We start from the raw sequence: 12,471 nt of genomic DNA on the forward strand, positions 1-12,471 counted from the left end.
TCCATCTAGCGTGCTAATTTGGATGGCTGTTCATATTAAAGAGACACTCGTCCTTCGTATTTGCACATTAACGATATTTTAATATTTTCGCCACCCATTAAAATATTTTTTTAATAAGTTTTAACTGATATGGGATTTAGAAAGAATTTTAATAGGCTTAAAAACATTACTAAACAATTTAATAGCCAATCCATCCATCCCCAAGCTTAACCCAAACCAGCCCCGAGCCCGCGAAACCCAATAGCCCGCAACATTATGGTTGAAAAATCCAATTTTTTTTAATAAAATAAATATATTAAGTTTCACAATTTAATTATTTAAAATTGTTTTAAACATGTAAAATATAATATGATATTTGAAGGATAAACATATTAGAATACCGATTTTAAGATATTTACGGTATAATTAAACAAACAACTCAACACCACTTAAGATTAAGTAGGTTTTTGGTTTATAAAGTTAAGTTTATTGGATATCTGGAATATTACATAAACTATTATAAATTTCTATGTACATGATATCAAATCACCATTGTTACACATAATGAAAACATTGCTATCACTCATTAGTCATTTCCATAGCAATGCCCAAACTTTTCCATTGAAACATTTACAAAGGGACATTGACTATGAGATGACTTGGCATTAGCCCAATAAAAAAATTAAGCAAATATTCAATTTCATAATCTTGAGAACATAGATGACATAAATCTATGGTGTCTAGCTAACAAGAAGCAAACTTAAGAACCCTCGTGATCACCTAATTGGTCGAAGGATATTGTCTTTTGGTACGTAAAAGATTAAAAAGATTATAAGAGATTAATTATACATCAAATTTGTAAAGCAAATTCGAGAAAATTTTCAAAAGGACTATGATTGTCAACAATTGCCATGAACAAACAAGAGCAAATTTGTAGGTAATTCAGATTTTGAATTCAAGTTAATAAAACAAATTCAGGAAACATTAACAAAGTGACTATGCCATTGAGATGAATTGGCATGACCCCAAAAGCAAATGAATCAAAATAGTCAATTTCATAAAACTTAAAAATATAGATAACTTAAATCTATGGTGTCTAGCTAGCAAGTAGAATTTTTTTTTTTTGGTTGTTGTTGTTGTGATAGGGAACTCTCCTTTAGGACCTTTACGCCAACTCCTCAGACATGCCCCAGGAAAAGCTAATCAAAACAGGCCACAGGACCAAAGAATGTACAGTCCTCTACAAGAGGCCCAACCAAAAAAACAGCCTTAGCAAAAACAAAAATATCTATACTAGCTCTTATGGCCCAAAAAAAGGACTCAGCACAACCCTAAGGGGAGCCTATAAAAGGAAGAATATATCTAAAAGCCAACAGCCCACACAAAATGTCCAAGCAATTGGCCCAAACAAAAACTGCCCAAGCAAAATGGTCATTGCAGCCTTGCATAGGGAGGCCCAAGAAGAAAAGAACACAACCTGCCGCAGCTGGCCCACGTTTCTCTACACGCAAGCACCCCAGATAAAAGAGTATTTTTTTTCTTTTTTTTATTATTGTTGGACTAGTGCATTTGGGTTTAAGACCACTCATGCAATGTTCTGAAAATCGAATTGGACCTTAACCCGATCAAGGACCCGGTCAAGGGTTTGACACTTATATATTATTTTTTTTCATTTCTTATTTTTAGAAAAGTAAAATAACACTTATATGCTTTTACTATTCCTTCGTAGTAACAATAGATTTTATTTCTTAATTTTTTTTCTAAAATATAATTAGTTAATCTATATGTTAGTTTAAAGAAATTATGATATCTAGTCCTAATACTAATTTGGAGAATAACCAAAAAAAAAAAAAAATCTAGTTACTCTAGTACTACAGTCGCGTGGACTCTAACGTTAGAATCACTTTAAAGCTAGAGTTGCTGGAATGAAGACATGAAAATTGTGAGAGGTAAAAATAGAAAAAAAACAGGTGAAAAGTCTTATTTACTAACCAATTAAAAAAAAATGTAAGATTGTAATTTATAAAAAAATAAAAGGATATATTAAATAGCTTTCCCTTGTTTATAATGAACATGTAATATGAGCCAAAATGGAGAAATTAAAGCTAATAAAACAACATATAATAAACTCAATAAACATGAATTCATAATATAGAAAATAAGACTCATAACATAACATTCATAATAATAATCTATAACAAGTATTAATGTTCGATTGAAACCCAATTTCGCAATCAGGTTTATGAATCATTATGTTTAATATTCAAAGGATCGCCAGCTATACAACAAAAGAAAATTTGTACAATCATGTCTCTTAATCCAATACAGACCAACCTCTAACGATCACATTATCATATACTTCAATTTGTTATCAGGTTAGTAATAAGATTAGCCAGTCCTATGGCTGTCGATACAACCCCGGGTATTATTGACAACATGGAAGCACTAGCAGGAACCGGAGCCCAAGCGGGTGAGGGCTAGTTGGGTACCAGTTGTTATGTAGTTTATGAGCCTCCTACCAAAAAAAAAAAAAAAAAAAAAAAAAAAAAAAAAAAAAAAAAAAAAAAAAAAAAAAAAAAAAAAAGGGCAGAAATATATATACTAACATGTCAAACTCATAATCTAAACTTTGTGCATGAACTAGTATGTATAATAACAAATTTTCAAACAAGTAGTGCTTATTTATATACCTGTGCTAAAATTGCTTGCTTGACACATACTTGGTCTCTTCCTTGAACTGGTCCCACAAATACATACATTCCATGGGTGATTTCAACATATCGCTTGGAGAAACCTAGACATGTTCCATTATAAATGAGAAATGTGATCAAGAAAATGATAATACAATTAGACCAAACACAATACTACCACCTCCCATGTTTTGAGGCTAATGACAACAGTTCCACCATAAGTGAGGAAAACGGGAAGTTTTAACAACCTATCAAGCTTCTACTCAAGCATATAACAGCCAATCTAAGAGTACCCTTAGTGACTGCAGACGCAATGGAAAAAAAACAATTAGGTGTTATCAGTGTAAGGCTAATTTAATCCTTCCCTCTCATTAAAATCCTTGAAAATTACCGTAGACTGTGCATCTTCAAAATAGTTTTAATGTCAACTTCTCTAGTCCAAACCTTTGGCATGAATCATCATATGATTGAAGACCTAAGGAATCTGAAATAAAATTCAAAGTATTACTCGACAAGGATGAAGATTAAGATTGGAAAATATAACAACACCGCAAACCAAGCTCTTTACCCATCCTTCATGTGGATCAGCACTTTGTCGCTTCTTCTCTTGCTTTTTTCTCCACACATTTCTTGCATAGCTCCTTAAAATTTGAACCATTAGTCACTAGTAGCTTTGTCCAACTCAAAACCAACAATTCAATTTAGAAGTCCAATGCAGTAGCCTCAGTCTCACGTTCAAGAAGCATTCTTACTGGAGCCCAAGTATCCTCACAAACCAAATACAAATAGATATTTCGCATGTTCAGTAAGTGCTGCAACAAGTTTCTCCTACAATCAATGAGGTATCAAACTTAGTCATTTAATTAAACATTAATGTAAGGTGTTAGAAAAGAAAAGAAATAATTGATTGTGATTAAAGTAATAAATTGTCCACGGTCAAGAAAAACCATAGTTAGCTTTGATTTAGATAGCTTTGCACGACCGACCATTGATGCATGTTCATTAATATCATGGTGAAGTTCTTCTCGGACTTTTGAAGCATCCTAGTTAGTTTGTCTTAAGCAGCATCTGAGGAAGGGGAAGAACAGAGCCATCGAATTGCAAGTGAACAGACGATAATGAAATAGCACGATTGAAGTTAACAACATATTGTATGAGAAATTATCCCCTATGTTTCTCCTATTACTTCATATTTTTTATTTAAACAATAACTAAAACTAAAGGTGTTAATTGGTCAAATTAATTAACCTGATAAGAAATATTTGGCTAAGTTATGACATATATCTAATAATATTGTTTTAATACAAATCAAAATTATCAGGATATAGCACGAACATAGCACGATATGGACACACAATTAGCTAAGTAATATAGATTGTAAAATTCGAAATATTTTGCATTATTCAGTGATTATGTGTTGCCGGTGTTATTTGCAAACTTGAATGTATCATAATACTATAATTCAATAATTAATATTTTATAATTATGTTTAAGTAAATCAATTAAGATATAATATAATAATAAAGAGAATTTGGAAGATTTTAGATATAATACACATATCTAAAATTTATATTATGAACTTGTAATTTAAAGAATTTAAAAAGAAGTTATAATAGAATTCATAGAAATTTTAGAATATTGATACAAAAAAAACAAAAAAAAAAAAAAAAAACAAAAAAAATCTATTTTTGCATTATTTTACTGTCGGTTAATATTATTTGTCACTTGAAGGGTAGTAGCAAACACTAAAAGATTGGTAAAAGTATTAAGTAACTCACTGAAATTACCGAAACCACTCTTGAAAATTTAGAGACATCATAAAAAAATATCATAAACCCTCTTAAACTATCTACCCCTATACAATTTGTTTATTTTTTGTAAATCGGAAGGTATTTAAGATAATTACCTCAAAATGGTAAATAAAATTAAAATTAACCCTTTTAAAACTATTTATAATCAAAACTCCATAGTCACTAAAAAAAAAATGCCTTGCGCATCAAACAAGAAACTAAAACCATTTAATACAGTGCAGGGTTTTAGTGTTGTCTAGTACTATAAAACAAACATGCCCAATACATATTTTCCTTGACCTCTCGGTAGCAAAGCCGAATAATCCAACAACTACAGGTGCCAATGCCCATAGAGAAGGTAACAAGTGTTATGCGGTTGTGAGCCTCCTTCCATAAACAAACAGCCATATATACTAAAATGTTAATGTAAATATTGTACTCATAACGTACAATTTGTAGCAGAACTTGTACAATGATGTATGATAACCAAAATTTCTAACAAGTAGTGCTAATAATGTACCGTGCTAACATTGTGTTGACCACATAATTGGTTCTTCCTTGAACTAATCCCACAAATCTACACTCATGGGTGATTTAAACATACAGATTGGAGAAACCTATCACATGTTCCATTATAAATGAGAAATATGATCAGGAAAATGATAATACAATTAGACCAAACACAATACTACCTTGTCCCATGTGTTTGAGGCTAGAACGTCAACAATTCCACTCATAAGTGAGGGAAACAGTAGGTCTTAACCCTACGAGCTATCATCAAATCGTATAATAGCAATATCTGACAATACTCTTAGTGACTGCAAGACAATAATGACAAAAAAAAAAAAAAAAAAAACAATTAGGTGGTTTCATGTAAGGCTAATTTAACTATTTCCTCCCATTAAAATCCTTGAAAATTATCGCAGATACGACTCCTTCAAAATAGTTTTAGTCCACTTCTCTATCCAAACCTTTGGCATTGAACATCCTCATGACTGAAGACTCTAAAGAATCTGAAATAAAATTCCAAGGTATATGCAACAAGGATGAAGATTAAGGTTAGAAAATCTAGAACACCACAAACCAAGTTCTTTACTATCCTTCAGTGGATCAGAACTTTATCGGCTCTTATCTTGCTTTTTTCCACCAAAGTTTTTGCATAGCCCCTTAAATTTTGAACCATTGTGTCACTGTAGCTTTGTCCAACTCAAAACTAACAATTGAATTCGAAAGTCCAAGTGCAGCAGCTTCAGTCACCATTCAAGAAGTTCTTACTGAAGCCCAATGTCTTAACAACCAAATACGAATAGATATTTCGCACATTCATAAATGCTACATCTAGTTTCTCCTGCACATCAATGAGGTATCATACTCAGCCATTCAATTAAACATTAATGTAAGGTTTTAGGAAAAAAAAAAAAAAATAATTGATTGCGAGTATAGTAATAAATTGTGCATTAGATAAAAAAATAACCTCATAGTTAGCTTTGATTTTAAAACTTTGCACGGTAGACCATTGATGCATGTTATGAAATCATGGTGAAGTTCTTCCCAGAATTTTGAAGCATCCCAGTTAATCTGTCTTATGCAGCATCCGAGGAAGGAAAGAACACAAGCCATCAAATTGCAAGTGAACAAACGATGACTGAAATATCACCAATTGAAGTTAATAACAATAGCAGTATAAGAAATTATCCCCTATGTTTTCTCCTATTATACTTTAACATTTTTTTTATTTAAACAATAACTAAAACTAGAGGTGTTAATTTGATCAAATCAATTAACATGATAAGAAATTATTTGGCTAAGTTATGACATATAGCTAATAATATTGCTTTTCAATACAAACGCAAAATTATCAGAATATATGCGCAAACATAGCACGATATGGACACACAATTAGCATAAGTAATATAAAATGTAAAATTCAAAATATTATGCATTATTCATATGATTATGTGTTGGCGATGTTATTTTCAAACTTGAGATGTATCATAATACTTATAAATCAATAATTAATATTTTGTGTATAATTATGTTTAGGTAAATCACTTAAGATAATAAAAAAAAAAATAAGTACAATTTGGAAGATTTTAGATATAATACATATATCTAAAATTTATATTATGGACTTGTAATTTAACAAATTTAAAAAAGAAATTATAATAGAATTCATAGAAATTTTAGGATATTGATAAAAAAATTTCTATTATTTCATTTATTTTATTATCAGTTAATGTTATTTGTCACTCGAAGGACAGTAGCAAACACTAAAAGACTGGTGAAAAGTATTTAGTAACTCATTGAAATTACCAAAATCTCTCTTGAAAATTTAGAGACATCATAAAAAATATCATAAACCCTACTATAGTATCTAATCCCTTATACTAATTTGTTTAATATTTTTTGTAAATCGTCAAGGTATTTAAGACTTAATTACCTCTAAATGGTAAATAAAATTAAAATTAACCCTTTTAATACTATATATAAATCAAAACTCCATACTTATTATCCTATAAAAAAAAAAAAATGCCTTCTGCATCAAAGAATAGACTAAAACCATTTAATACAGTGTAAGGTATTAGTGTTGTCCAGTACTATAAAACAATCATGACAACAATTACATATTTTCCTTGGCCTCGTTAGCAGCAAAGCCGAATAATCCAGCAACTACAGGTGCCAATGCCCATGGAGAGGGTAACCGGTTGTTATGCGGTTACTGAGCCTCTTGCCATAAAAAAATAGCCATATATACTAACATGTCAACGTAAATTTTAAAAACTCATAACATAAAATTTGTAGCATGCACTTGTACAATGATGTATAATAAGCAAAATTTTCTAGCAAGTAGTGCATAATAATGTATCTGTGCTGACTTTGCTTGCTTGACCACATAGTTGGTCTCCTCCTTGAACCGATCCCACAAATACATACATTCCATGGGTGATTTTGATGCGTTGTTACTACAACATGCAATATAGCAAGTGCACTAGTTGCACAAAGTAATAAAGTGATGCGTAAGTAGACTGGTTGCTAAGCACTAGGTTTTCTACTGTTTTCAAGTTGGAGTAATCGAATTTGTTTGGATTAATGGGAGAAAATTAAACTTAAAATAAAAATAAAAATTGCTAAATATTCAAAGCTAAATTATGAAAGCAAGATTTAAAAACAAGGTAATATCAATTTAAAGAAACCGGTAGGGTTTTGACTTCATTCGAACTCTATGGATTAAACCAGGGGATTATGCTATTTCCATATTCACATGCATTGATTGTAAATCGAATTCTCTAAATTGTAAAACATACCTTCTTAGGCTATGTTTTCCTACTTTTCCCTATTAAACTTCCGTACCCAACAATTTGAAGATTAATAGTTCCAATCTCCTTTAGTGTATGGAATCCTAGATTGACTTCATTGATTCTCAAATCTATCTCTAGCATTCAATACTACAATGGTGATTACCCAAGAAGCTTAACATGACTCATTTCTCAATCTCATCATGTTCATCAAATAAAAGCAATAAAATCATAATAACCACACAATCCATGCAATAGCATATGAAAATAACAAAACTCAATTACTCAATCTATGGAAATCCGAATTACATCAAAACCCTAGTTTGCAAAATCCGCATACCATGGTGCTTCTTCCACTCTCATCAACTTCTCATCCGGAAATGTTTCTCTAATTGGTATTTCCTCCTTATTTCCCTTGATTGGTCTCTCAATTCTCGACAAGTGATCAGCCACCACATTTTTCGACCCCTTCTTGTCTCGAATATCTAACTCGAACTCTTGAAGTAGTAAAATCCATCTTATCAGCCGAGGTTTTGCTTCTTGCTTTGCCAGTAGGTGCCTGAGTGCTGAATGGTCTGTGTATATGATCACCTTTGTACTTAACAAGTAAGAACGAAACTTGTCAAAAGCAAAAACTACAGCCAATAATTCTTTTTCAGTGGTGGTGTAATTCAATTGTGCATCAACGAGTGTTTTGCTAGCATATTGAATTACATGCAATATTTTATTTTTCCTCTGTTCTAATACTACCCCTAAAGCAAAGTCACTAGCATCACACATTAATTCGAAGGGCAGTCCCCAATCGGGAACTGCAATAATAGGTGCAGATACTAATAAATTTTGTTAGAGTTAGGAAGGCATGCATGCAGTCATCATTAAAGTCAAAAACAACATATTTATTCAATAGATTGCAAAGGGGTTTAGAAATCTTAGAAAAATCCTTGATGAAGCGTCTGTAAAACCCTGCATGCCCCAAGAAACTTCGGACTGCTTTGACATTTAATGGTGGTGGTAACTTCTTAATCACTTCTGTCTTTGCTCGATCAACTTCAATCCCATCCTTGGAAATCCTATGCCCGAGCACTATTCCCTCTTGGACCATGAAGTGACATTTCTCCTAATTCATCACCAATTTTGTTTCCTTACATCGTTGCAAAATAAGAGATATATTTGTTAGACAGTTATTAAATGATGAGCCAAAAACTGAGAAGTCATCCATGAAGACTTCTATAAATCGTTCCACCATATCTCCAAAGATTGACATCATGCATCTTTGAAATGTTGTTGGTGCATTACATAACCCAAAAGGCATCATTCGGTAAGCAAAGGTGCCGTAAGGGCAAGTGAAGATCATTTTCTCTTGATCCTCAAGAGCGATGGCAATTTAGTTATATCCTAAATACCCATCCAGGAAACAATAATAGGCATGTCCTGCCAACCTCTCCACCATCTGATCAATGAAGGGTAATGGAAAATGATCCTTCCTTGTCGCCTCATTTAGTTTACGGTAATCAATGCATACTCTCCAGCCCGTCACCGTCCTTGTTGGTATCAACTCATTACTCTCATTCTTTACTACCGTAATCCCTCCTTTCTTCGGAACCACTTGTACCGGGCTTACCCATGGGCTATCGGAAATAGGATAAATAATCCCCGCATCTAAGAGTTTCACCACCTCCTTTCTCACCACTTCCTTCATCGAAGGATTCAATCTCCGTTGTGGTTACACTCTAGGCTTAAAATCATCCTCCATGAGTATCTTATGCATGCAAAATGAAGGCGAAATACCTCTAATGTCCGAGATGGTCCATCCAATTGCTAGTCTATGTTCCCTCAACACCCTAATCAACCTCTCTTCCTCTAATGCACTCAAATCTGAACTAATAATCACCGAAAAAGTTTCTGAGTCTCCAAGATAGACATATTTGAGGTGGGGCGGTAAAGGTTTCAGTTCAAGCCTTGGAGCTTCTTATTTTTTTCCTTTGCCTTCTCTTTGTCAAAATCAAACTCCTCAAATTCTATATCTTGACTCTCCTCAATCAGTTGAAGTGCTTCTAACATCCTAGCACAATCATTACTTGCTGATTCTTCCACCTCTACTGTTTTTGATTTGGTTATACAAGCTTCTAGAGGTAATTCAGGGGTGTTTTCTTCCATGGATTCCACAACTAGTTTATCCACCACATCGACACTAAAGCATGAATCCGATTCAGACGGAAACTTCATTGCATCAAAAACATTGAAAGTTACTGTTTCATCTTGAACCCTCAACAGTAACTTTCCTTCCTGCACATCAATCAGTGCTCTCCCCGTGGCAAAAAATGGTCGGCCTAAAATGAGAGGAATTTCCTTATCCTCTTCTATGTCCGACACCACAAAGTCTGCTGGAAAAATTATCTTCCCTACCTTCACCAATACATCTTCCACTATCCCTCTCGGGTGCTTTATTGACCTATCCGCTAGTTGCAACGACATGGTCGTTGGCTTTACTTCACCAATTCCCAATCTCCTGAAAACAGAAAAGGGCATCAAATTAATACTAGCTCCTAGATCACATAAAACACGATCAAAAGTAATATCCCCTATAATACAAGGAATAGTAAAACTCCCTGGATCCTTGAGCTTCGGGGGTAATTTTTTTTTGAGGATGGCACTGCACTCTTTCTTGAGCATCACCGTTTCCTCATCTTCTAACTTCCTTTTGTTCGAAAGGATTTCCTTTAGGAACTTCGCATAACTCGGCATTTGCTGCAATGCATCTGCAAAAGGAATGTTAATATGCAATTTTTTAAAAATTTCAATGAACTTTGAAAATTTCTTATCCTGATTCTTTTTCTTCAATCTCTGAGGAAAAGGCACGGGTGGGGTGTGATGTGCCAACTCTGGTGGTATCTCGGGGAATGGCAATTTCTCCTTCTTCTTTTGCCTTTCGTCATTTTTCTTTTTCTCTTCCCCCAGACCACTTGATTTCTCTTCACAAATGATCTCTTCATTAACTTCGTCTTCAGAATCTTCCTTTCCGGGTTGCTCAACCTCTTTGGTAGTTTGTTCTACCTCTTCCAAAACTGTCCCACTTCTCAAAATTATGGCATTTGCTTGTTCACATGGGTTAGTCACTGTATTGCTTGGTAAAGAACCATGCGGTCTATCATTAAGCTTCTCGGCCAATTGGCCCATCTGTACCTCAAGATTCCGAATGGACGCCCCTTGGTTTCTAAAATTTGTCCTCATCTCATTCATGAAACCTATGGTCTCTTGCATGAATTTACCAAACATATCCTCCAACTTCGTCACTCTTTGATCTCCTGGTTGATTTGTCACCCCTGGTTGGTTATTTGGAACTTGCCTCTGGTTCCATTGGTTACTTTGCTGGTTCTGATTTCCCCAAGCCAGATTTGGATGATTTCTCCACCCTGGGTTGCATGTGTTGGAGTACGGGTTGTTTGGTTGCCTCTGATTTCCTGCCAAGTAATTCACTTGCTTCGTTGATGAAGATGTTGAAGCAAATGTGTTCCCAACTTGACACTCGCTGCTCACATGGTTTCCTGCACAAAATTCACATGTTAGTTGAGGTGCTTGTATAGAGTTTACCTGCATAGTTCCCAACTTTTTTTTAAGTGTAGTGAGTTTGGCTGAGATGGCTGTGAAGGCATTAACTTCATGAAGACCCGAAGATTTCCTTGTTGTAACTCTCTCATTTGGTCTTTGATAGTTGTTGCTTGCCAAAACCTCAAGCAACTTATATGCCTCCTCTGGTGTCTTATTCTGCAAGGCTCCTCCTGAAGCTGCATCCACCATGGTTTGCACATTACCCATCAAACCATCGTAGAATGTTTGGACTTGAAGCCAAACTGGCAAACCATGGTGTGGACACTTCCTCATTAACTCCTTGTATCTCTCCCAAGCCTTGTACAATGACTCGGCATCATCTTGTAGAAATGATGTGATATCATTTCTCAATTTCGCTGATTTAGCTGGAGGAAAGAACTTGGTCAGGAATTTCTGTGCTAGATCATTCCACGTTGTTATTGTTCCCGTTGGTAATGCCATTAACCACCCCTTTGCTTTATCTCCCAATGAGAATGGGAATAACCGCAGCCTAATAGCATCATCCGACACTCCATTTGACTTGAAGGTGTCACAAATTTCTGGAAAATTTGCAATGTGCTGATTCGGATCTTCCTTCAAATCACTGTTGAATCTAACCGACTGCTGGATCATCTGGATGATTGCCGGCTTAATCTCGAAGTTGTTTGCTTGTACTGTAGGTCTAGTAATACTTGACCCACTTCCATTCACTGTGGGAATTGAAAATTCCCTCAGTGTCCTGTTTTCTTGTTCAGCCATTTCAACAACTACTTCTTCAGATTCTACAGCAAGATTCTCTCTTTCTCTTCTCTATCTGTTACGTCTTCTCACGGTCCTCTCAAGCTTAAGGTCAACAGGAACAACTGGTTGACGTCTTGCTCTTCGCATAAACTGAACGAACACAAGTGAAGGAAAGTGAGATCACAATTCTACTGAAAATTAAAAACAAAAATTAAAACTTCAATCTAGCTAAACTTAAAGAAAAACTCAATGTTAACTTAAAACATTCCCCGGCAACGGCGCCAAAAACTTGATGCGTGTTTCTTACAACATGCAAAATGTAGCAAGTATAATAGTCGTACAAAGTAATAAAATGATAAGTAGAGTATCGTTCCCACGAGGATTGTT

The 12,471-nt window shown here is 34.2% G+C and overlaps 1 non-coding gene across 1 annotated transcript; it reads left to right on the forward strand.

Moving 5' to 3' along the window:
• The first annotated feature begins 11,611 nt into the window (after positions 1 to 11,611).
• LOC116114188 lies at positions 11,612 to 11,718 on the forward strand. Its single transcript, XR_004125517.1, has one exon. It is a non-coding gene; the product is annotated as a small nucleolar RNA R71 (small nucleolar RNA).
• Positions 11,719 to 12,471: the final 753 nt, after the last annotated feature.

Source organism: Pistacia vera, unplaced genomic scaffold, assembly GCF_008641045.1.
Source record: "Pistacia vera cultivar Batoury unplaced genomic scaffold, PisVer_v2 Contig701, whole genome shotgun sequence".
NCBI classification, from domain to species: domain Eukaryota; kingdom Viridiplantae; phylum Streptophyta; class Magnoliopsida; order Sapindales; family Anacardiaceae; genus Pistacia; species Pistacia vera.